We start from the raw sequence: 26,575 nt of genomic DNA on the forward strand, positions 1-26,575 counted from the left end.
GGTTGAAAACCATTTGTAGACATTGCCTTCATTCCTGGATTGCAAGACTACACGATCTGCAATTTGTACTTTCCAGTATGTCGCTATGGTAGAAAAAGAGATGAGTAAAATTCTAGCATCTGAAAGGAAATCATCTTTGCCAGGATTGCATGAATTTGATCCCAGCTTATCTTACATATTGTACAGACTGTGAGTAATGAAGGGCTCAATTTGAAAGAGCGGGAGTGAGTCAGTTGGAAGAGGTAGAAATTTGGGCAAAAGAGCAAGTTCTATAAATCTGTAGAAGTGAAACCCATTTAGTTACCTCCAAAGGGCCAAATGTTCTGCTTAAAATGCTCTAATAGAGCATTGAATTTCACAGCTGTCTGTAGCTTTGAGGCCAAATTCTCATTCCCTAAAGTTAGAAAACAGAAGTAGGAGCAGTACCAAAAAGCCGCACATACTACTGAGATATTAATTAAGCCCCAAAGACTTCAAGGACCCCTGTCTGGTCTTCCTAAATGCACTATTCTTTGCCAATGGATGCAAACAGATTTCTCTTGACCTTCCCCATACTTGACCCAGATCTCTAAGTCTAAATATTATTACCATAAAAAGATGTCAACATTTTAAATTCCAGATAATAGATTCCTCGAAAATGACCCCACATATTTTTGTTATTTCCCTGAGATCTTGAAATTTTTTGTGTTTTTATTAAAGTCTCTTATAGGAATGCATTAAACAATAACAAAACATCCCAACAAAACAAAACAAAAACTAAGCTAGATTCCTGTTTGGAAATCCAGCAAACGTTTTAGGCAGGAAATGTAGGTATTTGCCAAGTCAGAGCACTGGCTGGAGAGTCAGAAACACAGGATTCTTGTCCTGGTTTTGTACCTTACTATGTGACCTTGAGAAAGTTGTTCAACTCATCTGAGCCTCATTTTCATATGTGTCAAATGGCAATAGTGTCTCAGGATCCCTTTTGACTTTAACTTAAAAGAATCGTGGTAGGACAGGGGAATCTGAAGAATTATTATTATTATTACTATTATTATTATTTGAGATGGAGTCTCTCTCTGTCACCCAGACTGGAGTGCAGTGATGCGATCTGGGCTCACTGCAAGCTCCGCCTCCCGGGTTCACGCCATTCTCCTGCCTCAGCCTCCCGAGTAGCTGGGACGACAGGTGCCCGCCACAATGCCCTACTAAGTTTTTGTATTTTTAGTAGAAACAGAGTTTAACCTTGTTAGCCAGGCTGGTCTCGATCTCCTGACCTCATGATCTGCCTGCCTCGGCCTCCCAAAGTGTTGGGATGACAGGCGTGAGCCACCATGCTCTGCCCTGAAGAATTCTTTATGATTGCAATCCATCGCAAATCTCTTGTGTTTGTTTGCAAACTTTCAACTGAAATACTGAGTGAATTGTTGCCTCTGCAATGACAAAATTTTGGTGCTGCCCCCTCCTCCTTTCTTTCCTGCTGTATAATGGCTGTCGTTTTTCATTGATATGATTTAAGAGACTGGAAAAAGTAAACTATTCTTCAACTCATTCCTCTTAAAGTGATAGAAGAACCAATTTTTCCTGTGATCTGCTTTCAAATCACTCTCACCGGCTGTGAATCTCCTCCTGACACAAAGTTATAAGTTGAAAATTTCTCCCTCAGTTGGTTTATACTTAGCCACCCTTTTGAAATTAGGTTCCATTTACTTTATTGGTTCTAGGAAAATACAGCCTATTTTCAGACCCATTTTTGCTTCTTCCTGATTGGAATGGAAGGGGAGGAGGGTCAGGGACAGTTTCTCTCATTTGCTGGCGAACTGAAAAATACTCCAAAGACCCTTGTTCAGTCTTCCCGAGTAGATTTGCCTTTGCCAAAGGATACAAATACACTTATTTTAACTTTGCCAGCCATTGTGTCAATGTCTAATTTGGGACCATATTAACAAAAAAAAAGTTGACAAAATTTAAGTTATTGAGGGAAACAGATCCAGCCAAAGCTGGCATTGGCATCACTGATGGACATTGATAGTGATTGGATTAATTTTAAGTGACTGTATGAAAGGAGTTACTTATATTACCTAAGAAGGTGCCAAAGGGAAGAAAGCAAAGCAGGAAGAAGATAGAGTTCTGGAATTCAAGAAATCTCGGCTTGAGTTTTGATAATCATTAACCAGCTATGAGTATTTGGAACAATTTCTCAATGTCTTAATATGTAAAATGAACTTACACCAGTGCTGTTTGAACTTTAATGTGCACTTGAATTTTCTGGGATGTGGTTAAAATGTAAACTCTAAAGTAGGTCTATGGGTGAAGTCTGAGATCCTGCACTTGTAACATCTTTCAGGTGATGCAGATGCTGCGAGTCAAGAGGACCACACTCTGAGTAGTGTCCTCATTGGATAATTCTTCTCATGCTACCTTCCAGATCTAGAAGTAGGTAGATAACTATATAAGTAAATAAATAACATTCTTAAACTATTCTGATGAGCTCTGTTAGGAAAGATACTGAAGTCCAAATTTTATAAATTAGCATGTGAATGTGGAACGGTACTAAGTGGATTCTTTACAATTTTACACCCACTGAAGGAAAAAATGTCAACCACAGAAGTAAGATCTGTTGGAGAAATGGGCCTTCTGATTATTTTTCCAAATTATTGTTCTTTGCTTATTGGATACCTCCTAATCCCACTTTAAAATTACCCAGAAAAAACCTGTAATGAAGGTTTCTCATTTTGTCTGTCAGCCAGAGAATTATTTAGGCTTTTTAAGTTTTTCTTAAATGTATGGTAAACAAACAATTGGTTGTGTTACTAATAATTTTTTAAATTGTCAACCTAGTAATTTGCTTTTAAACTGTTCGTATTGTAGTATAAATTACTAATTTTCATCCTAAGACTGAATCTACATTCCAGCTAGCGACACAGACTATTAATGTATATTTGCATGCAACTGATGAGAAACACTGCATTGAAATCCTAACCGGAATTAATGTAGACAAATCAAAAAGCCTTTGTAGTTTGTCTGATGTGTGTGGGTTGGTTTGTACACCCCAAGACACACTTATAACATTAATAAACATGATGGTTAGAATATGAGTCTGAATATAAATTTGGCTTTCTGCTGTTTTATATTTAACTGGTTAGCTTTTATGAGATTTCAAAGCATTCAGGTTTTCACTCAGAAACATAGTCACTTGTGACAGGATGCAGCTTTCTGGCAGTAACAGCCAGAACAAGCTGCCCAGCTCTCCTTCTGAGGAAGTCATTTTCAGGTTTCATTCCCCAAAGACTAAACCAGCAGCAAAGTCAAAGATGTGGCTTCCTTGCAGTGTATGCTTTGGCCACTCTCACTTTGATGAAATAGAAAGAGGTGAACAGGGCAGCCGTGCTTCTATTTCACACAAGAAAACAGAAAAGTAGAGGAGAGGATTTTATTTACAGTGAACATCAATGCCTCCTGTTAAGTGTCAAAAAAGTTTCTTCCTAGAATATGAATCTTTTGAAGGTATTTAAAAAAACAACTTTACATCTTCCTCACAGGACAAAATAGAAAACATTCTTAGGGTTTTTGTAATAAGTACTATATTATAATAATCCTACTAAAATTTAAGCTAACATGAATTTCTGTATGGTGCCACATTAATAATAAAAGCCATCAGAATACATTGAATTGAAACCTGACTTTGAATCAGTCAGGGTTCTCTGGGACTCAATATTTTTTTCTTCAAAATATTGGTTTCAGTATTCACTAAGTTCCTACTCGCCCTGAAGTTCTTTGGTGAGTTTTTCAATGATATTTTAGTGTTCTCATGTTTATTTACAAATTTCAAAATCTGCCTACTGCTCTTCTTCACATATGTTGTTTTTCATATTTAACATTTTTCATAACTGGGCTGTTCCCTCGATAAAAGTCCAGTATATAGTTTCCTGTTTGATATTAGGGCCTCAGAACTGAACACAAGTCTTGTGGTCCAGGATGCAGAAGAGGGCTCTGGGAGAGCAGACAGGTGGGCCAAGGTAATGTGAGTGTGCTCTTTCTAGCTGGTATCTTGGCAAGTAAGTTTGCCTTGTTAGAAAGCTGGGCTCCTGGGAGAGGAGTTTCAAACTGACCAAGGATAATTGTTTTGTAAGAGCCATTTTTAGATGGTTAGCCATTGGCTCAGAGAGGTGCTCAAGGAGAAAATGAAGTCAGTGGTATGTTGGGGCTGACTCAGCTCCTGTAGCCCTGCAAGGTCAATCATGCACCTCTACTCAATCCCATATTCAGTGACTTAGTATCTGTGGCTTGGAACTGGTTACAACGGGTATATTTACATCTTGGAATTAGCAAATGCCACAAATCAGGATCCTTATTGTAGTCAGTTGTTAACAATTTACAAATATGACAACTGGATATCTCACAACCAACACACACATTCAGAATTTTTAAGTGTCTTTTCATCAAGGCAGAGAATGGGACTAGAACTTCCCTCTCCCAAATGTCCATCTTTTATGATTTATTCCCCAATCTAGGATGTCTTCACAATTAATTTTTTTAAGTGTGTAAAATGTATTATTTTTATAATTATATATTTATATTTTGTAATTATTAAAGGATTACACATTCATAATGCATTAAAATGAATTATAAATGGAAGAGACAAAGTAATCATCCATATCTACATAATCCAAATTATTACTATTAGTGATATTATTAGTAGTACATTACTATCAGTATAATTTTTCCTATAAGCAATCCTGTGAAAATTGAATACAGGTAATTTGCTTAACCTATGACTCTTCTGTGTCTTAGGTTTCTTCCCAATTTGCTATTATAAATAATACTGTGGTGAGCAACTTGATGCAACTTAAATAGCATAGAAAGACTGTGAAGTGGAATATAAAATGTTTATTTGAGCCTTGAACCCCTTGAATTGTTGACGAAGTAGGGGAGAAGATGGTGTGAACAGTTTAATCATGGCCAACAAAAATTCAGCTGTCCATAGAGCAGTTTGGAGAGCCTGGTGATTTATGGAAGTCCTCTAAATACCAACTGAATGGTGTATGTGGGTGTGTTGTGATGTTCTGCCAGGTGGTTTTGAAAAGAGCTTTCCAAGGTTTAAATCAACCCTATCATCAGAATCAGAGCAAATACCAGCTATTTTTTTAATACCCTAATTCTGCACCTGATTGGGAACACCTGTTAGGAATATTTTTCATTTGATGCATATTGAGTCAAACAACATGGCCACAAAGAGTTTGGTAACAGCAAAGGTAGAGCCTTGTGTTAGTGGGTGAGGCAAAAAGTTTCTGTGAAGCCTTGTTTGCCAAATCCACCTCCAGATTGCTGGGCCAGCATGTTCCTGAACCTACCGCCCAGGCAGCACAGCTATCTGGTACATTGTGTTCCCTGATAGCTGTGCTTTGAATGGATTTGTGTACATCTCCACCTGCTCTGTTCACCCAAGTGAAGGTTCTGTTGCTGAATGCATTGGTTCTGAATTTATTAAATTATTCATTTAATTTGATTCACCAGACATTTAATGTGCAAGTGTCCACTGCAAGGTAGGCTTCTGTGGCTGTTTAGAAAGTTGAGCAGACACTGCCCACATTTTTGAGACTGGCAGTCTAATAGAGGTGATGAGAGGTATTAAAATGCCCCGAGTAGAAGGTACATGGGCTGGAGGCCATCATAAGAATTACCACTAAGATACGAGAACAGGGTTTGAAAAAAAGAGGTAAATCTGAGTGAGGAGATGTGAAACAACGCCTTCATCAGAGTAGTGGCATGGGTAATTTTTCAACTTGTGAACACAGAATAAAGAAATGCTAAGGAGAGCGAGTTTCAAGAACAAATAGGAAGCTAATAACAATTGCTCATTCCTAAGATCTATTTTTTACTCACAACACTTCTGACACCAAATGTGTGGGTTTTCCACACCAAGCAATTCTCTTGCAGATACCAGCTGTTTCCTATAATTTTATTTAATTCTGACCCTAATTACCTGGCGTTAGTACAGATCCCACATGTTAAGGGCTCAGTCCCACAAGGTTGCCATCCTGCTTCAGACCAATTATAAGTAGTGGGTCCTTAGGTTACCCATACTTCTAACTTGGCTACATGTTGTGGGTTCCCACAACCCCCTTCTCAGGCTTTATAATTTGCTGCAACAGCTCACAGAACTCAGGGCAATACCTATGTTTGCCAGTTTATTGTAAAGGATATTAAAAAGAGTTGGCAGATGACAAGGTGCGTAGGGTGGGGAAGGGTCCCTCAATGCAGAAACTTCTGTCCATGTTGAGTGGGGGTGCACCACCCTCCCAGCACATGAATCCAGAAGCTCATCAAATCTTACTGTTCAAGAGTTTTCATAGAACTTAATCTCCAGCTCCCCATCCTTCCTAGAAGTGGGCAGGTGGGGATAAAAGTTTCAGTCTTCTAATCACTTGGTCTTTCTTATAGCCAGCCCCATCCTGAGACTATCTAGGGTACCTGCCATAAGTCACCTCATTAGCCTAAACTCAGGTGTGATCAAAAGGAGCTCCTTATGAATAATAATAGGCATTCCTATCATTCAGAAAATTCCCAGGGTTTTAAGAGCTCTGTGCCAAGAACAAGGGGCGAGGACTAAATATATTTCTTATGATGTCACACTTATAATGTTACGGTGCTTCTTGATAATGGGCTTTCACATATGTTATCACAGTTAAGGTAGGAATAGAAACATGCTGAATTGGCTCAGCTTAGGTTTGAGGGACAGAGGGGAAACTGTTTCTGGGACAGTTCATTGTTGCTACACCACAGATGATATGCTCACTTGGATTCTCTCAAGAGCAGATCTCAAGATAAAGATTTTAAGTAGTCTATTTGGAAAATAATCCAAGGAAGCAGGGTGAGGGAACTGGGGAGTGAGGCAGGGAAGGGAGGAAAATCAACCAAAGAAACCTGAGTTAGCAGATTACTCCTAGGGCTAGGACAAGTGTGAGGAAAGGGAAGCTCACCCAGGTTGCTGAATTTATGGGATTGCCAAACACTCGGTAGTTAGTATAGACAATATTATAATATAGTATTTTAAACCATCAAAATTAACACGAAAAATCCATGATACACACATTATTACAATTTTAAATAAGGACAGGATCTAACAATACTGTGTTGGGCTATATAGGAGCCTGTGGAAAAAGACAATGTGTAAGAATACCTTTCTTTGTATTTTTAAGATGAGAAATTTTTTCCAGAACATTTAAGTAACCGAAAAAGAAATTGTAAAATTTAAAAGTAGAAGCATTAAAATTCACACCATTATTTTAAACTTAAACATTGTATTTATATCAAAAACATTTAACTGTACTTTATTGGTTTCCATGGAAGCAAACATTAGTAATATTTTTATTAAAATCATTAGCCATTTAAAAATACATAAAAACAAGTACACAGAAGCGTACATATTTCCTTTTGCCTCAGGCTTCAATATAGCATACATGGCACTGGTTATCACTATGGACTTAAACTGCTCGGGATCCTCAGAACTGTCTTATTGAGAAGGTAGGAAACTTAGCCTTGTATCCACCAACTCCTGCCCTCATTGTTTAGAGCTCTACCTGTGGGGGTTGACTCTGGCACTCTTCACCATGCCAAGACCTGTTGGAAAGGCACTATCGTTGTCTGCTGTTGAAGCCTTGATGAGCATTCAAGAACCACCGGCTTTTACAATGTAGCCCTTTGGAAGCCCCAAGGGTTTTGAAGAAGATGTGGAATAATGATCAGAACTCCACTTCAGAGACATTTTTATGGAGCCAGACACAATGACTCACTCCTGTAATCCTAGCAACTTGGAAAGAAGAGGTGAGAGAATCACTTGAGGCAGGAGTTTGAGACCAGCCTGGGCGATATTATGAGACCCTATCTCAATTAAAAAAAAAAAAAAAAAAAAACTTAAAAAATATTGTAATGCATTCACTATGTATAGTGGGTTGGGGAATGAGAGAAGCTGAAAGCAGGAAGGGTGATTTAGAAGCAACTGCAATGCCTTGGTTGGGAGAAGATGTGGGTCTGAGCTAGGAGAGTATCTATAGAGCCAGAAAGAAAAGAGAAGGGGAAAAAATACAGAGCAGGACTTGAGCTATCATGTTCTGGCCACCAAATGAATGTATTAGGTCAAAAGAAAGGAAGATGTACAGATGAGGCAGTTGTTCCTTATCAATGGCTGAGATAATGGTGGTTCTGTTTTTAGAGATGAGCGCTTGAGGAAAAGGGCAAATTCGGTGAGGGAGAGGTTTTGATTGCAGTCGGGACAGAGAATTTCAGGTTGGACTCACATGTCCACGGACACAAAAGATTTGGAGGGCCAAGGGCCAGGAAATTGCAGAACTCTTTTTGCCTACTTTGATGTTCATGGTATAACAGTTGTGGAATATTTACAGTTTTGAAGGAGCTTGATCCCTGCCCCCACACCCCAAGTCAATGGGAAGCCATGGGGTTTTGTGGAATAAAAGGCTGTGGTTTCCATATTGGACACCTTGAGAATGGTAGCAGAGGCAGAGTGAAAGTGGAGATTAGATTGGAGGCTGCGGCAGGAGTCTCAGTGAATAAGGATGGTGGTTTGGACATTTATGGGTGTATGTCATCTCACATGGGCCACTGACCTTCTGGAATATTTACATTACCATGCGCATGCGACATCCAAGTGGGGAGGTGTTTTAGGCATTTGAAACCGCTTGTTTTAGTTCAAGAGAACATTGGTGCAAAGTACAAAATTTGGGGAAAATGACATAATTTGTGCACCATTACCCAGAGGCAGTGGATACAGATGTGATTCAGGAAATAGAGTAGAAAATATAGCACAGAATCTCAGACAAGACTATTGTGAGTTGAATTGCGTTTCCCCCAAAATACGTCAAAGCCCTAACTTCTAGTACCTCAGAATACAATCTCAGTTGGAAATAAGATCATTGAAGATGTCATTAGTTAAGATGTGGTCATTCTGGAGTGGAATGGGCCCTTTATCCAATGGAACTGGTGTCATTATAAGAAAAGGAAATGTGGACATAGTACAGACCCACGAAAAGATAATATGTAGCAACAGAGGTAGAGATGGAAGCGATGCCGCTTACAGTCAAGGAACACCAAGGATCGAGCCTACCAGCAGAAGCCAGGAAGAGGCAAGGAAGGATTCTCCACAGTCTCGGAGGGAGCATGGCTGTGCTGGCACTGTGATGTCAGACTTCTGGCCTCCGCACCTGAGAGAGATAAATGTCCATTTTTTTCAGCCACCCTGTTTGTGGTACTTGGTTATGGCAGTTCTAGGAAACTAATACAAAGATCTTATTTTAGAGGTGAGAGAAAATGTAAATGAATGAGGTCAAGAAGGACTGGTGAGAAATACGAAAAAAGAAGGTGGAATGTATGAATACTGCAATCACAAAAATTAAGTGTTTTAAGAAAAAGGTGTTGAGGAGGGTAAATGTACCTGAGCAGTGAAGGAGAAGAATTGAGCCAAGGTTCTGTTAATTGTCCACCTTAGCAAGGGTGGGTGAGGCATGGAACCCAGAGAATGAATAGAGAGGGAAAGGTAAGACTGTGGAGCCACGAGGTACAGTCTCTATATTGAGACATTTGGAGGAGGAGACAAATCAAGAAGAGATGGAGCAAAGATACAGTAAGGTGACAGTTGAAGGCACAAGGCTTTATTTTTTTATTTTATTTTCTTCTCTCTGTGTCTTTTTTTTTTTATTAAGGATAAGAGAGGCTCACACTTATTAGCTGAAAGTAAGTTTGTAGTTACTAAGACCAGAAATGAAAAAATAGAAGCAATGAAGGGTGCAGGCTTCTAAACAAGGCAGGATGAGATAGGATCAACACTAAGGATGTGAACCAGTTTAGCGACAAGGAAACAGTGATGAATAGAAATGCTGGCCTGGATGATAGCTTTGCCACAATCCTTCACCAGCTGTCTCACCTCAAGCCAGTTACTTTGCTTATGTAAATCTCAGATATGCCAAGTACAAAATGCTGTACAGATTAAATGAGACAATGAACTGTCAAGTTTACCACATTTTCTAGAACATATTAAATAATTTATTTATATACAATATATAATATATATATTATATGTGAAATACTATTATATTTTATATATAATATGTGTATTGTATATATAGGGTACAGTAGGAATATTTACATCATGGAACATATTGTATTGTATATACATATATGTATATGTTATTGTATATATGTATATATTATATATAAATTTTTATATAGTATATATAATATTTATTATATATTTTGAAATATGTTATTCAAATACATGTTTCTATATTATATACTACATATTTGAATATACATATATTTTGAAATATATTATTCAAATACATATTGTATATAATATATTATATATTGTATAATATATAATATATAAATAATTATAATATATTTTATATATAATATATAATATGTACACGTATTATATAATGTACAAATATATAGAATATTATATATAACAAATATATAACATATTATATAAAATATATATAACATATAACATATTTTGAAATATTTTGTATATTATATATAATGTGCATATTATATATTATATATTAGAATAATGTATATTTCAAAACAGAGCTTGACCAATAGATAGTATTCAGCAAAATTACATTTCCTTCGTACTTTCATTCCTTTTTGATGAGACAAAATAGAAAGGAGGATTTGGATATATACATAGATTAAATTCTGAAGTAAAGGAAGAAACCAGAGGGGAAAATAGATGACTTATCTTTGGTCATGAAGTAGAAATTGATGAGCTTTGTCCTCTGAAAAACTGGTGAGGAATCACATGAACAGAAAAGATTCAGGGCAAACACTGAGTGGAATGAAATGAGGAAAAATAAAATGACTGCGGAGCAACCTTAAGAAGCCTTGGAGGCAGAATGAGACACATTTGAGGATCTTAAGGGTTAAACTGACTTTCTCCACTGTAGTGGGAAGCCCCTAAGATCAACCCCAGTGATATCCACTGCCTGCCTGGTATCCACACCCTTTTGTAATCTCCAGTTCTCATGTGTGAGCTGGACTTACTGACACATCTAACAAATAGAAGGCAGAGCACGGGATGGGATGTTACTTCTAATGTTAGGTCATTAAAGTTCATGACTTCTGTCTTGGGTGCTCCCATTCTCACTCTTTCGTCACTTACCTTCCAAGGAAGCCAGCTGTCATGTCATGAGGCAGCCCTGTGGAGCGCATGTGCGGTGACGGTGACGGACTCCAGCCCTCAGATGGGGCTATAGACCCACCGGTGGCTTGACTGCAACCTTGAGAGAGACTTCGAGCCAGGGTTACGTGGTTAACTAAGCTGCCCAGGTTCCTGAACTACAGAAACCGTGAGACAATGTTTGATGTTTTAAGCAGCTAGGTTTTGGGTAATTTGTTACTCGTCACTAGATAACTATAATAATGTACTCATTATCCACTAACAAGCTGAAACAGAGATATCTTACAAAGGCCTTTTTCTGGGGTTGGGGGCCAGGTAGCTGCATCAGAGAAAAGACATTTTTTTCAGGGTCTTCAGAAGTTCAGTGCCCTTTCCTGTAAAATGCACCAACTTTCTCCTGGTGAAAGGACATTTATGTAGTTCAAGAGCATTGGCTCCCACTGAACTTGTAAAGGAAAGGGTGGCAGCTGTCAGCTTTTACCCCATTTGAAATTGTCAGTGCCCTGTTGCCTGCTGAGTGTGATAATCTCAGAAGCCCTGAGGCTGCCATCCACGTTTAAGACATCTCACTACTCAGCCACCAGCAGGAACTGCTTCTACCCAGATGTGCCTCTTAGCTGGGGTGTTCACAGATACTCATTTGTCTAGTTCATTAGTGACTGTAATGTAAGAATTTTCTGGAAATGACACATTGGGGTTAAGTGGGAGAGTTCATTTGAAGGTCAGTTCACAGTTCACATCTTAGAGGGATGGCCTCCCCTTGGGATGGAACCCATAAGCATGTGTATCTTTTGGACTTCAGGATTCCTGGAGATTGTGGAATGTAACTAGCACAAACCAGATAAACATGTAGGCAATGTGGCGTATTTTGAAAACTAATGCATGTCTCATGGGGTTTGATTTACCACTGCCTTGGCCTGTGGGTGGAAGTCTGTCCTGCTAGTTATCCCAAAGACGTAATCCTCTCCTACCTTTATCTTTAGGACTACTTTTCATTTAGGGTCTTCTAGGTCTCTTTAAATGCAGTGAAGAGAAATTTCCACATGGAGTAAGTTGATTGCTGACTTAGCAGTTTCAGAGGCCATTTGGAAATCTAACTACTGTTGAAAGTTGTTCTTTAATAGATGACAACGGGCAGAACAACTAACATCTCCACCAGAGGAAACACAGTACTTGCTGAAATGCACTGGACTATTTGTGGGACCTGATTCATATCCCGCACAACTCCAGGGGGCATGAGATGGAGCTCACCTGAGTGGATGCACCTCTCCAAATCCTGCCTCCACACTTCCCATGTTGTTTCACCATGTTCTCCTTCTAAACCTCTATTGTCCATAATTTATCTTACACTCTGGAAAGTTTTTCCTGTTTAGTGAGAAGAGAAGACTTTCTCCTAAAGCTACGACCTCTGCTCCAGGTTTTTGGAGAAATAAAGAAGAGTAAGAATTAATTTTTTTAAATTTATGTTTTTTCTATATCATCTCTTCCTTGTTGTCTCGAATATACAATTCCTAAGCTGACTGGACAGAGACAAGTGCAAGGAATCAACTAAAAATGGCTTAATGCTTCAAATATATTATCTTTGTATTATCCACATATGCATAAATACATTTGTAGAACCTAGAAGCTATTTATGATGCAGCCATTTCTATAAACAGTAATTTATAAATAATTGATGTGGTTTGGGGTCCTTAAAGTGATTAAGCTCTACAGCTTAGCATCCTGGGACAGCCATTAAAGTCAGAACATCACAATTCTGCACCTGTAGTCCCTGGGGTGCCCCTGGGATTTGCTCAGGCTGTAATAACAATAATTGCAGCTATTTGTTGAGCCCTGATGCTGTGAAAGACCCTGTGCTAAGGACTGAATGCTTTTTATCCATTATCAATATTCCATATATAACTCTACAAAGTATTATTTTTTCTCATGTTACAAATGAAGAATCTAAAGCTCAGAGAGGTGAAGCAATTTGTTCAAGGTCTCCTAGGTAAAAATTGGCAGATCTGATACACAGACCCAAGTCTGTCTGATTCCAGAGACCTGGGTCTTTCTGCTCTACCATTGGATTGGCTTGTATTTTCCCCATGAGGCCAGGACATGTGTACAGGCAGTTTATTCGTGAGGTGATCCTAGAGATTAGAAGAGGAACAACAGAGAGTGAGGAAGGGAGGAAGAGCCAATATGAGAAGCATTTTCTTGGGGTCAGTGCCATGGAAAACTTGGATTCAATCCTTTCTAGAACTTTCTAAACAACGTACAGATGTCTCTCAGAGTCTTCCATTTGAGAACCAACAGGGAGAAATGATTATCCCCCCATATTTGAGGGCTGTCTCTGGAGGTCCTAGAAGCTCTGCACTTCCAGGAAGTCCATTCATGCCTGATGAGTGGCCCGTGTTGCTTCTGAAGCATGAGGGAAGCCCCATAACAGAAAGAGAAAGACTCACAGGAAACAACTGAGAGAAGACACAGCGGGCACAGAGGAAGTCTACGCCTATAAGGACCTCCCTGCTGTACCCACAGCTGGGATTGTAGTGAAGCTGAGACTGTGAGCTGGGGCGCCAAGGTCCTCTAATACAGTCACACTCCCCCAGATTCAGCTCTTTCAGGCCACACTGACCATGTGAAGCCATGCAAAGCCTTCTGTTGCATTGACACCCCAGTGACAAACCACCCCCACCCCACAAATTAAGTCTTTGAGGATTTTCTTCCTTATTGAAAATAGCAGCTAGACCAATGAGATCCTGAGTTTGTTGTTGAAATAGGTGCTGTTTTCCAATGGTAAATAGGAGGCTAGAAGAAGTTGGTTAAAATATTCTCCTATTCAAAATATAAATAACTTAATGTTCAGTGTCATGTTGCCATGAGACTGAGTAAACAAAGGCACAGCTTTGATTCAATAACTCAGAAGGGGCTGAGATTTCACTCCACTTGCAAACAAGTGAGCGGGTCTGCCACAGTTTCAGGGAGGCAGACAGAATATAGGAGACTCCTGTGTCAGAGACAAAGGACTTTCTTACTCAGGGCACACCAAGCAGCATGAATATTCACTTATTTTTGTCAGTTCTGCTTACCCTCAAGTCCAATAGAGGCTGTGCAGATGGGCCCAAATGGATGCCTATACATGTAGCAGGTCACATTACAGAAGGGAGGAGAGACCTTGAGCTTAAGGAATCTGAAGAGTATGTATTGGCAGGCAAGCTATCCCTTTGCTCAGAGGAAGATATTATTTTATTATCCTGGATAGCAAAAATGCCTGCCTTTTCTTCTAGAAGGAGATACTATACCTTTCCTCCAAGGATATAAGCAAACCTCCCCTTGATATCAGAGGGAGACCCTATCTTTGTCTTTGAAGGCTGCTAAGTTTACAAATATCATTGAAAAGATAACCTGGAACAAAAATCAGATTATGCCTCACTTACAAGATGTGCAGAAATGCAAGAGACCCATAAATAATTTCCTTTAATACTTTGTTTGTAGTCTAGTAGCAACAGAATCGACCTCTGGTTGACCCGTACATAGATTTTTTTACTGCCTTAGTGACGCATGACACATTTCCTGACTTTGGAGGGACGGAGGATGAAAGCACAGGCCTAAAATACTTGGATTTGCAGCAATTTTGAATGGAGAGAGAAAGAGGAGGATAGTAGGATGGTGGGGGTGGGAAAATAAAGAAATAAGGAGAGAGAATCAGAGAGAAAGTATATGACATATTCAGAAGAGGAGATGGAGATATAGAAAGCTTGGGTGGGTGGATGGATGGATGGGCAGATGGAAAAATAAAGAAAGGTAAAGGCATCCATGGATGGGTATATAAATGTATCATAGATGGATTAATTATGTGAATAGAGAGATTGAGTGAGAGAAAAAGAGTGAAAGACTAAGACACAGGGAAAAACAGGGAGACAGACAGTAATCACAGGGTCTGAGACAGAGTTAGAGAAAGACACAGAGATAGAAAGAGCAAACAGGAAGACAGAGAGACACATGGAGATACAAAGGCAGAGAAAGAATATGATTGGATAGACAGAGAGATGATGAATGAAAGAAGTGAGAATAATGAATAGATGGATAGATATATGGATACAAGATAATTAAAGAGAGAGAAAGGTAATGTAATAAGAAGGTCATGAGTCTGGGCTCTATATTCAGATCTGGTGGTTTGGGTTCTGTCACCATCTAACTGCATGGCTTTCAGCAAGTTCCTTTCTTCATCTGTCAAATGGGAATGATAATGATCATGCTGGCCAGAGGGTCAGTTTAAGTCTGAAATAAAATAATACTCATAAAGGCTTAGGAAGTTGGCAGGCACATGATAATGATATTACATAGAAAGATAACTTGTTACATCAGCTGAGACACCCATTCCTATAAATCTTACAGGCTTTAACATTTTCAGCACTCACATTAAATTTTTGCTTCCCATTGGAGCTATAGCTGAGTCTGGCAGATGTGTCAAACCCTGATAAAGCCAACATTGGCATCCAACACTCAAATAGCAATTTTATGCAAACGGGATCTTCTCATTATGTTATCCTTCTGCAATCCATAATTATTGCTTCTGAATGAATCTGAGGTTTTCTTCATTTCCGTGAAATGAGGTCACACTACTTATACAGTAAATTAAAGGCAAATTGAGCAGATGATATGTATAAAATAGGAAACATGCAGTTTTTAGGGCTATTGACACAGTGCTAAATGAGTTGGTTTCCAATCCAAACCAAGTATTTATATAATTTGGTTCAGCATCCCTACATTCAGATGGAAACCCACACTCTTTACAGACTTGTTACTCTTTACTCTTTATAGAGTTAGCATTTATGATGAGGAATTGCTTCTTGAGTCCTATGATTCCAGTTTTATATCCAAGCACAGAATGTTTTACAGTTCATTCTTGCTAAGGAAAAAAAAAAGATATTCTTGCCTAAGTGCCTAAGTTATTTTGGTATTTCACATTATGGTGAAGCATTGCCAAATAAATTGACGTGAAAAGCACAACCTAAAATGTTTGGCTACTTCACAATGCGTTAAACAATCTTCTTTTGGGCTGCTTCTTTAATTGTTCTTCATATATCTAAACATTTACATTTCAAAGGACGGTTATAATTTTGAGGACACATAAATAACTAATTCAATTAGTTACTCACTTTTAATGAGGGTGAAATGAATAAAAATTATACTGATTTAGAAAAAATATGTGTTTTTTTTTAAAAAACTTCTTTGCCTCCCTTATCTCTTAATCCTCATTGGCCTTATGAGTAAACAATTACGCAGATGGTACAACTTGAAGAGCAACATCATAGTGCCTATGAAAGAGCTTCACAAGGATTCCTGTCCTTTTTCCATTAAATATCTCTTTAGTCATGAATTTCTACCATTAGATTGTCTTTAATTTGGTTTAAATAGCCTTTTCTACATAAACCCTATTTCTTCTTAGAGACAGAAAGTCTTGCTCTGTTCACCCTGGCTGAAACATAGTGGTGCAATCATAGCTCACCGTATTCTGGAACTCCTGGGCTCAAGTGATTCTCCCACCTAAGCTTCATGAGTAGCCAGGACTACAAGCATGCACCACCATGCCCAGTAATTTATTTTTTGTGAGGTGGGGAGGGCGTGGGTAGAGATGAGGTCTCACTATGTTTCCCAGACTGATCTTAAACTCCTGGCCTCAAGCCATTCTCTCACTTCAGCCTGCCAGAGTGTTGAGATTACAGGCATGAACCACTGCACCTAGCCTATAGATCACTTTTGAAGATGTAAACACATCTAAATAGGAAAGTTTCAGGTATGCTTGAGGTAAAATCACTTTGTTTAGATCATTTTCCTTTCTAAGCATTCAGATTCAACAAACATTTTTGAACCTAACTTTAGTGTTGGTCTTGGTGAAGTGACACAGTAAGGAAAGGAGGCTTGTCACTCATTCATTCATTAATCTGCCCGTTGTTCATTGAACTCTTACTATGTGTTACACACTGTGCTATACAACTGAGTATATTATATAGACTTTATCCTCATGGGATATACAGTTTATTTAGCGAGGTGATTAATATGTAAATAACCACAGAATTAATATCTACAGATTGCAGTGACCTCAGTGAAGGAGAGTTGCAAGGAGTTACAATGATCTGAAAAGATTCTTTAAGAATGTGAAAGTCACAAAAAGTTAACTTTGCTAGGGCCATGGAGCTAACCAAGACAGCAAGCTCATATTTAAAGGATCAAATGCTTCTGAACAAGAAGTAGAAACCTTTGCAGAAAAGAGAAAAACAGCAGCTTGATGGTCTAGTGAGCTAAATATTAAAAGCAAAGTTTGCCTGGAAAGTAAGATTCCATTTACTATTTTCTCTAGTCCAGAGTGTTGCTTTCTTATTTCTTTTCAAATAAGAAAACAGGGTCAGAGTGATTTCATGATTTATCTAATGTTACACATCTAATCTGTGGTTATATCTAGACCTTGACCCAAGTTTCTTTAGCCCCAGAACATGTTAGAAACATCCTGTCTCATAAACAAAGGTATAAGAACAGCAGTGCCCTAACGCTTGAAATTACTGAATGTGATGCTAAACATATGTCTGATTTGTGTACAGATTTGCAGAGAAAAGGTATATGTTGGGTTATGTTACAGTAACAAACAAATCTCAAATGTCAGTGGTTTAAAGCACCAATAACTTGTTTCTAATGCATGTTATGTGTCTACTGCATGTCAATGGTAGGTTCTGCTCATTGCTGCTACACATGGAGCAGTCACCATTGCAGACATTGCTTCTCATCATGCCAAAGGGAAATATAAAGCTTTAGAATGTCTTCCAATTAAATTCTCCAGCCTGGAAGTGACACAGTGCTGCTTCAGCTCATAACTTATTGATTAGAACTAGTCATAAAGCCCTATTCTTTCTGCCGGAAGATGCAAAGACAGAGTGTTTGGCAGAAACTAATGACTCCCACAGATGCCAGGATTTAGACTTCTTTTATCCTGTCATTTATCCACCAATTATTTATTGGGCAACTGTTATGTGAATATAACAGTATATTCATCCACTATTAATGCATAATTATCACAGAATCTCACTGACATACAACAATAAGCATTATTTTTCTCCTGTTCATGTGTTCAGTGCCTTGGGTCTGTCTGATCTAGCTTGTGCTCAGCTAAGCAAGACTGCAGGCTATAAACTGTTTAGATTGTATGGTTCTATGACATATAGCCCATATTCTCCTGATACCAGTGGCTGCATGAGGCATGTGATTCTCATGGCAATGGCAGCAGTATAAGAAGGGTAGTGCAGACATGTAATGCTCCTTTAAACTTAAGACTTGGAACTTCCATGCTATCACACCTGTCTACATTCCACTGATCAAAGGAAGCCTGTGGCCAAGCCCAACAGCAAGGGTGGGCAGAGAAGTATAATTCACCTCTCTTGGGACAAACTGCAAAGCCTGTGACAAAATACAGAGATTCACAACAGGGCAACATTTCAATCAATACAAGCATAAATCAGACTGAAATTCTTAACTTTGTGTAGCTTATATTCTGTAGAAAAATTATTGATAAGGAAAATATGTAAAATTTTAGGTGAATATGACTGTTAAAGAAAAGAAAATAAAGCAAGGGACTGGTTATAGTGGCTCCCACCTGTAATCCTGACACTTTGAGAGGCTGAAGCAAGAGAATCCCTTGGGTTCAGGAGTTCAAAATCAGCCTGGGTAACATAGGGAGACCCTGTCTTAAAAATCAATAAATTTTTTTAAAAAATTAAGCAAGTTTTAAGGAGGTTAAGAAGAACAATCATGGAAATAGTGGTTGAAATTTTAGACCAGGAAAGAAGACCTTGCAAAATAAAATGACAATCCAGTACATTTATTAACGAAAGTGAAAGAGGCATCATGTAGATATCTGAGGAAAATCAGGAAGAAGAAACTGCAGAGGCTGATCGATGTTGGGTGCCTATATGGCATGCCTGAAGAGCAGAAAGAGGGTGAGTGAAAGTCAGCGAGGAACAGCAAATGAGAGATAAGCTCATATTGTTTGGGATCAGTAAAACATTTTGTCTTGTAACTCTGAACGAGGTGAAGGTCCACTGGGATATTTCCAGAAAAAGAATGATACTGTCTACTTATCCATTTTATTAGACCAATCTGGCTAGCCTTTGGGAAATGGACTATTGGCGGGAAAGAAATAGAGACCAGCTAAAAGATTATTACACTATTAAAGGGGAAAAATAATGGTGGCTTAGGGAAGTATCATAGCAGTGGATGTGGTGATAAAGCATTGAATCAGTTGAATTCTGGAAATGCTTTGAAGTTGAGACAATCAGGTTTGCTGACAGATCATATTTGCAGTATGGTGTTAGGAATAATGGCAAGGATTTTGGCCTGATCAACTGCATAATAAAAGTGTTGCCATTCCCTGAGAAGGGGAAAGCTTTGTGAGGAGCACATGAAAAGGGAAGATCTGGAATTTAGTTTGGGAAACGTAATGCTTAAGGTGCCTGTTAGTTGCCCAAGTGGAAAGGTCAAGTAGGCTGTCAAATAAGCAAGATAAGCAGAGGATAGGTTCAGACTAGGGAGATCAGTTTAGAAGCCTTCGCATATTTGTATGCTTGCATGTATGTCTGAAGCTATATGAGGTCATGAAAGTTAATGAGATCACCAAGAAAGTGAGTTTAGATGAAATAGTGACGAAAGCCAGGTCCTGAATCATGGGGCACTTCTAATTTCCATATGTAAGAACCAGCAACAGAGATTTAGAATAGATGGCTAGAGTATAAAAGAGAAATGATGAGAGTGTAATGTGATAGACATCAAGTGAAAAAAGGTTCTAGAGGAGGAGGAAGGTTTCAACTATGCCCAAAGCTCCTGATGTGTCAAGTAAGAACACATAACTGTTAGGCTGAGCAATGTGGAAATCATTGATGATTTTGTGAGAATAGATTAATTGAAATGATGAGCAAAAGATTTGTCAGAATGGGAAAATGAGATAAGAGAAATTGATGACAGTGAGAAAGAATCACTCTTTCAAGGAGTTTTATAAAAGGGGAGTGTAAAAGTTTTCTGGAGACTGATGGGATATCAAGGGAGAATAATTTTCTTTATGGTTGGGAAAAAATATCATCATAAGACCCACTAGAGCAAGACAAAACAATGATACAGCTGTGAGGAAAAAGTTCTTGGATTGATGGCCTTGAGGTGAGAAGTTTCTGTGCAGAAAGAGAGGTATGTGCTTTGTCTATAGACAAGGATCTTTCTTCCGTATGCTGAGGAAAAGAGTCAAACTCTGTAAAATATTTGAATAGATTTATTCTGAGCCTCACATTAGTGACCAATGTCCTGTGCCACAGCCCCAGGAGATCCTGAGAATATGTGCCTAAAGTTGTTGGGTTACAGCTTGGTTCTATACTTCTTAAGGAGACATCAGACACTAATCAATACATATAAGATGTACATTGGTTTCATCTGTACAGGAAGGACAACTGGAAGCAGGGGCTTCCAAGCCATAGGTGGATTCAAAGATTTTCTGATTGTCAATTCGTTGAAAGAGTTATAATCTAAAGACCTAGAATCAATAGAAAGGAATGTCTAGGTTAAGATAAAAAGTTGTTGAGACCAACGTTTTATCATGCATGTGAAGCCTCCAGGTAGCAGGCTACAGAACTCTTATCAGACCTGAAAAGGTGCCAGGCTCTTAGTTAATTCTCTCCTGGCTCAAGGAAAATACCAGGAAAGGAATGGGGATTTTCTACAGAGTGTAGATTTTCCACACAAAAGATATCTTTACAGGGCCATTTCAAAATATGTCAAAGAAATGTATTTTGGGGGTAAAAATCTTATTCTATTTCTTTCAGGGCCTGCTATCTGTCATGTGATGCTATACCAGAATCAGGCTGGAATTTGGTGTCTTATTGCTGCAGAAATTTTATTTGATCAGTCTTAAGATCTCTGCTTCAATGTTAATGCTGGTCAACTATGCCTGAATTCCAAAGGGAGGAGTGTATAAGGGAGCATGTCTTACCCCCTTTTCCCACTATGGTCTGAACTAATTTTTCAGGTTAACTTTGGGATGCCCTTGGCTGAGAGGAGGATTCATCAGTTGGTTGGTGGTGCTTAGCATTTTACTTTGGTTTACCTATACTATCAAGAAGGAAGGCAGGTAGGTGAGATGTGCTGGTAGGAGTTAGCACAGGTATCTTCTGGAACTTCTATTCTCCCACTGAGGAAGGAAACATTTGTCCACTGTCCAGAGTTAGTTTTCTTACTTTCAACTGAGGTAGCCCCAATCAAGTACCTTCTTAAAGCTATACTGGTGCCATAATGCCAAACAAACACAATGTATTTGAAATACTCAACACAGGGAGAAAATAAGGGCCTATAGAAGTGATCTAAGACACCCGCAGCAAAGACATTTATAGCAACAAACTGCAGATGCTTTTGTGACTTGGAAAAACTGGGTGAAAAAGCACAAAAATACTTGGTCTTCCTGCAGAAGGTCTTTTGTATTAGAGTCTTAGATTTGCATTCCTCTGACACTCGAGTCTGTAATTCTAAAAAGAAAGTTTATTTGCTTGAGGAAACACTGTTGGATCTTTCTGGGGAGAACAGGGGTTTCTTCACAAGCCAAAGTGTTGACAATCCCCTTCCTGAGAGTTGCAGAACCCAATGTGTTGTTGAGGGTATGCTTTGGGAGATCCTCATCAGCTGCGTTGCTTGTGGCTTTACATGACCTTCATGTATTTTATATCCAACCTCTTTCCCTCTTGGTATTCATATACATTCACCTTCAAGTAATTGAGATAGTCAGGTTTTGCATATCTTTGCCAACGTTTTGAGAGAGACTTTTCCTTATGCTAATTAATTTAAAATCAACAATCAAATGATATTTTGGAGCATGTTCTCCCCTTCTGTATTATCCTATCTTTGAGAGCAGGGACTGTCCTCTTATTTTTGGCATCTCTTGAAGGCCCATCGTATATACAATAGGCACTGAAGAAATTAATGAATAGGTAACTTTTTCATTTCCCCGAGACATAATTAACTTTTGGCTAAGAAAGGAATGCATATGAAAAGTGCCAAAGGTTAACAGCAAGCCTGTTGAAAACAATAGCATATGTTAACTAATTATGAAAGACATTTTTTAATTTAAAAGTCTGTTTTTAAAATTATTTTTATGGCAGTTTATGTTTAATTTTACCTGCCTCACCTCTGGCTGTAGGTGACAGATTTCTATTTTAATTATGTAGGTAGTGATTACTACAAATGTGTTCAGGCTTTTTTTTTTCTTTTTCTTTTTTTCTCTTTCTCTCTGGAGATTGGAAGTGAGCAGCCGTTAGGTGTTATCAAGTTCTCCTGGAAGTGGTAATGATACATGGTCAAATAATTCATGCTTGCCAAATGGCTGAGGCTGACATGCTTCCCCACAGCCTTGGTGTATAAGGAATATTAAGCAGGGGGGGAAGTCTCTGGGATGACACACATAAGTGTGAGAGTCAGGCTTTGCATACCTTTGTTTTTTGTCCAGCCCATCTGACAAGCGCTAAATTCACTCTTTAGCAGTTAGATTTTGTGGCTCACAAAGCACCCTTTTGCGTAGTGGTTTAAAACAACCATTTCATTAGTCCATGATTCTGCAGGTTGTTTAGCAATCTGGACTGGCATCAGCTGGGTGGTTCTTCTGGTCTTGGCTAGGATCACTTATTTGTCTGGGTTCAGCTGCCAGGTTGGCTGAGGACTGACTATTTCAAAATTACCTCCACTGAGATTGCTATTTTTTTTGCTCCAAATTCCTCTTACCATCTAGTTAGATTAGACAGAGCAGGGTTCTAGGAAAGAGCAGAAACATGCAAATCCCTTTAAGACCAAGACTCAGAACAGGCATGCTGTCACTTCCGTCACATTCTATTGATCAAAGGAAGTCTGAAAGCCAGTAACATTTAAAGGGAGGGATAGAGTTTACATCTTGATGGGAGGAGCTACAAAATAATACTGCAAAGGGCTTGGATACAGGGAGGTTGTTTTCATAATTTAGCTAATCTACCACACCAGATAAAATCTTACTTATTTTAAAGATCTACATTTGCAAAATAAGTCCATCAGTTGAGTCTCCAGATGTTGAGAACCATAAACTAATGTGGATTTTGTGCTAGAGTCAGAAGCAGGGCCCAGTTTTGCTATGCAGGATGAATGTACTATTTCTTGGAGAGGGATAATGAATTATTGCTTCAGGACTGAGAGCTCTTTCTCCTGATGTTTGTTACCAGTGTGAAGGCAGTAAAGGCTCATCAGGAACAAAACAAAACAAAACAAAACAAGACAAGACAAAACAAAACAAAACAGCATGGTCAATGAATGCCAAAAAAGGTCTCTACATTAAATCAGGTATGTTCTCCTTTATCAGCATTTTTTTGTCTCTCTAGACATGTAATACTCCAAGTCATCACTGCCTTGTCCTCTGCCAACCTGGACATAGTCATAAGTATGGTACTAGCTGATAGTTCCGGTGTTAGGAAAAAAAAGTTAAGGGTATTTCCATATTTATAGGGGTCTATTGAAGTTCCAAAGCCTTCATGGGCCAAAGACTTAAAGTCATAATGGTGGAAGCGCAGGCAGAGGTGCTCATACCTCTGAAAAATGTACTCTATGTAGCTTCTGGATAATTCTCCTCCTTTTTTGGCTAAGCATAGAACTGTCTCTTATTGTCAGTCCTGAATTCACTTGAGAGGAATGCTGTACAAGGCATGGCCATATACATAAAGTGAAGGTTAATGTTGGAGATGATCACTGTTGTAAGGCATCCAGTGCTATGGTGCCAGCAGTAGTACCATGTTGAGATGTAATAAATTTAGTTGTGTTTTTTTTCTGTCCATCTGTTTTTGGTTCCTGTCATTTGTAAGAGGTAGATTTTCCAGCCTTTTCAGTGCCACTTATGCCTCCCTTTTCTACCAGCCCCCATGAAGGCAACTCATAGCCAATAACTAGTTTATATGAGGGTGGAAAGGCCACTCCCATGCCTCAGAGGGAACAAATCAATACTGTGTCAGAGCCCTCAGGGATCAGGCCAAGGCTCGACTCCAGTGGAGACCATATCCTTGCTCAACTCCTCCTGCCATCTTCTGTTTCTCTAATTCCTTTTCTGACAGCCCTTCCTCAATGAACCATGTACACCTGAAACCCTGCTCAGGCTTTTCTTCTGGGAAATTCAGCCCAGGACTACAGGTTTGGATATGAAAGATAATATATTAAATGTAGAGTCTAATTGCAGTAGCAATGGACTCCAAATGTCAGTGGCTTAAAACACTAAAAGATTATTTCTTGCTTACTACAGTTCGATGTACCTTTGTAGGCACCAGGTAGTCAGTCATTCAAAGACCCATGCTCCTTCCATCCTGTTGCTCTAGCTTCACTAGCATCCTGTTTACTCAGGGGAAAGGCAGTGAGGCTCTCACTAGGGCCAAATTTAGAGGGAAGTTCTGGAAGTGGCGACCTTACTTCCACCTGCATTCCATTAAGCAGAACTCAGACACACGTGCAAGGGAGACTAGTGTATGTTGTGTAGCTGTGTGCTCAATCAGGGAGAAGACCCTAGGGGAGGTCTCAGGGTCTACATATAAAAGAGATGGTGTGAGGAAGCAGAGCTATGAAGCTGCAGTAATTAAAAACTCCTGTGCAGAAGAACACCCCTTGCCCATTGCTCAGGCAATCATGTTGACTAAACAAAGCCTGTTTTTCAGAGCAAAATGGTCACATTTTAATAATTAAGCAAGTACCCAGAGGTAAAATGGGACTGTTCCAGGTAAACAGGATGTGGAGTCATCCCAGCTATGGCTGACTCATAGGCAGTCAAAAAATGGCTGATTCACACCACGTGGATAATAAAAATATTTTAAATGTTTCCTTGCTGGGGAAATGTCACAAAGCTGTGTTAAAGGGGAAGAAAAATAGAATATAGAATTTGGAAACTTCGTGAGTCATAACTGTATTCTTCCCCAACCCCTCAAAATATTCAGAGCCTATGAAGAGTCCATGTTTTCCTCCCCACCTGGTGCTCCTTCCTGCTTTCTCTTCTGTATTCATTTTTCACAGTGGTGTGAAGTTGCACATTAATATTTGCTGTGAGACCTTTACTGATTCCCTTCAGCTGTCTGTGAAAAACTTGGGTTGTGTTGCAGATCTCTGAGGCCCTTCTGATATGGACATTCTCTGATTCTAAAGGATAAAGAGGCTCAGTTGGGACAAAGGAAAGAACCTAGCCATGCTGTGAAGAGCTGGGGGTCAGGCCGGGCGCGGTGGCTCACGCCTGTAATCCCAGCACTTTGGGAGGCCGAGGCGGGCGGATCACAAGTCAGGAGATCCAGACCACAGTGAAACCCCGTCTCTACTAAAAATACAAAAAATTAGCCGGGCGCGGTGGCCGGCGCCTGTAGTCCCAGCTACTCAAGAGGCCGAGGCAAGAGAATGGCGTAAACCCGGGAGGCGGAGCTTGCAGTGAGCCGAGATCGCGCCACTGCACTCCAGCCTGGGCCACAGAGTGAGACTCCGTCTCAAAAAAAAAAAAAAAGAGCTGGGGGTCTAGGAGTGAAGAGAAGCAATCAGTGATGCAACATGAGTGACAACTGGTCTCCCAAGGGAGCAGTTGTGGAGGACCAGGTGTTGGATCATTTACAGATATGCTCAGGGTAAGCCAGGCACTGATGTTTTCAGCCTGGCTCACCTGAGGACCCTGTCTAAGAACCTGAGGAGGGGAGGGTGGGAATGGGGCTTATTTGTGTGTTCTCAAAATTCGTATGTTGAAATCCAAACCCCCAACGTGATGGTGTTTGGAAAAGGGGCCTTGGGAGGTGATTAGGTCAGAGGATGGACACCTCCATGAATGTGATTAGCACCCTTATCAGAGAGGCCACAGAGAGCTCCCTTGCCCCTTCCACCATGTGAGGCTTCATATTAAAAACAAAAAAGAGGGAGAGAGAGAGAGAAGGGAGATTGTCACCCCCCTCTCTCTCTCTATCTCTGCCATGTAAGGATACAGCAAGAAGGTAACATTTGTAAACCTGGAAGAGGGCTCTTCTCAAACCTGACCATGCTGGTACCCTGATCTCAAACTCCCCAGACTCCAGACTTGTAAGGAATAAATCTCTGTTTTTTAAGCCACCCAGCCTAGGGTATACTGTTATAGCAGCCTAAACTGACAAAGACAGGGGCATTTAGGCCTCTATAATCTCCATCAGCACGTTCCCATTTTTATTGATCTCCACAGTGGATATGATGGGGCACTACCCAGATCCCCTCTTTGGGAAAAACCTCTACCCTCTACTGTCAGGAATTCCAGTTGTTGATTGCTCATACCAGGGACCCTACCTCAGTGTTACCTTTGACCTCAAGGGACTCTCTCATCATGGTTATGTCTCCTTCTAG

This window comes from Theropithecus gelada, chromosome 10 (assembly GCF_003255815.1).
Source record: "Theropithecus gelada isolate Dixy chromosome 10, Tgel_1.0, whole genome shotgun sequence".
Classification (NCBI taxonomy): domain Eukaryota; kingdom Metazoa; phylum Chordata; class Mammalia; order Primates; family Cercopithecidae; genus Theropithecus; species Theropithecus gelada.